The sequence below is a fragment of the Canis lupus genome, chromosome 20 (assembly GCF_011100685.1).
Source record: "Canis lupus familiaris isolate Mischka breed German Shepherd chromosome 20, alternate assembly UU_Cfam_GSD_1.0, whole genome shotgun sequence".
NCBI classification, from domain to species: Eukaryota; Metazoa; Chordata; class Mammalia; order Carnivora; family Canidae; genus Canis; species Canis lupus.
In genome coordinates this window covers 49,180,060-49,181,732 of record NC_049241.1, presented here as the reverse complement: position 1 = coordinate 49,181,732, position 1,673 = coordinate 49,180,060, and positions in this window count along the sequence as shown.

The following is a 1,673-nucleotide window of genomic DNA, read 5'->3' as shown; positions in this document are numbered from 1 at the left end:
CCCCCTTTACTGAGGCTGTCCAACTGTCCACCCAGGAGATGTTGTCTTGTCTTGTGAGCAAAGCAGGTGGTGGCAAACTCAACGCTTTCTCCGACATCTCTCAAGTTGACTCCTCAGCAAATCCGGCTCCGCCTTATTCCTCTACTTCCTGGGTCCTTCCTGTTTGTGAAAAAGCCCTTCCACTTCTGAAGCAAGCCTTCGTGCTTGACCAGTAATACGGGGAAGCATGACATCAGGTGTCTTGAGGTGCAGTGCTTCGGTGGCATTTACTTTGACCACTTCAGAACACACAGAAGTCCTCGGGGCACAACCACCTGTGTGGGTGCAAACCTATGGAAGGACTCTTTGTTCTAAGATTTGATTAGAATGATTCAGCACTGGCCACATCTCTCGGCTCACTTTCCATGGGCCCTCCTGTCCCACTGAGCCAGCCACCATCTTCCTAAGAACCCGGGGAGGGGGTGGGAGCGCTGCTGGAGAGGAAGGGAGGGGAGGGAAACCATTCCGGGTTGTAGGCATGATCCAACAAGGTTATTTTGGAGAGAGCTATTTTAATTCATTAATATATTACCCACTTTTATGCACAGAGGATACATCTCAAATTACGGGGAAGGTTCCAACTTGACAGATCTTGTAGTAGCGACAAGAATAGGAATGAGAATAAATAGGAAAGACGTTCCTAGCACCCCCTGCACACCAGGCACTTTACATGTATTAACTCACCTGATGACGGAGATATGATCACTACCCCATTTTACCGATGAGAAAACCAAGGCCCAAAGAGGGGAAGTTCCTGCCCAAGGTCACATAGCTAGTAAGTGGCAGAGTCAGAACTCGAACCCAGACCGTTTGGGCACACTGACCATTTTCTGAACTGCTAGGTTACAGCTGCCCCTATTATGATTATTGCTATCATAATATCATTAGTTATTCTAATAATGACAATATTAATGTCATTATTCGACACTAATCATTACTAGTTTGATTGTAATAGCAACCCAACATTGCACCATGTAGAGAGTGAAAGGTATGGAATCCCAAGCAGAAATGTAAACCTTGGAATATCCAGGGTCCTATATTACCCAACCTGTTTTTAGATTCTGAGAGAAAAAAAAAAAAAAGATTCTGAGAGAAGGTTCCTGGCCCCTGTTTACCGGGGTGGAGCACCCATCCCCAGGCTCCTCTGGGTTGAGCTGCCAGTGGCTCCCAGCCCAGTGCCCAGCCCCGGGTAGGATCGGTTCTCTGGTGCGCTTCCGGCTCCAGGGGCCCCCCCAACCCCCACCACTGGCATCAGGCAGGGGCCAAACTCTGGCTGAACCCCTATCCTAGTCCGCATCTTCCCCTGCTCTTTCTCACTTCCCTCATTTTCCGTAGACCACAGGTCCTCAAACTGGAAACACCCCCAGAGGTTCTGACTTAGTTGGTAAGGAGTGAAGCCCAGCCATCGGGATTTTTTAGATCCTCCCCAGGTGATTATAATGTGCAGCCAACTTTGAGAAGCACTGCCTTAGAGGTCTCTGCCGAGGACACCCCCTTGATAAATCCCTTGCCCAGAGTTTCCCATCTTGGGCTCTGCTCTCAGGGAACCTGATTCAAGATACATGCTTTTGGTGGAAGGTACCCTCTGGCAGCTCCCGCCTGTCACTGGGGAGTGCAGAGAATTTCCCTTCCAT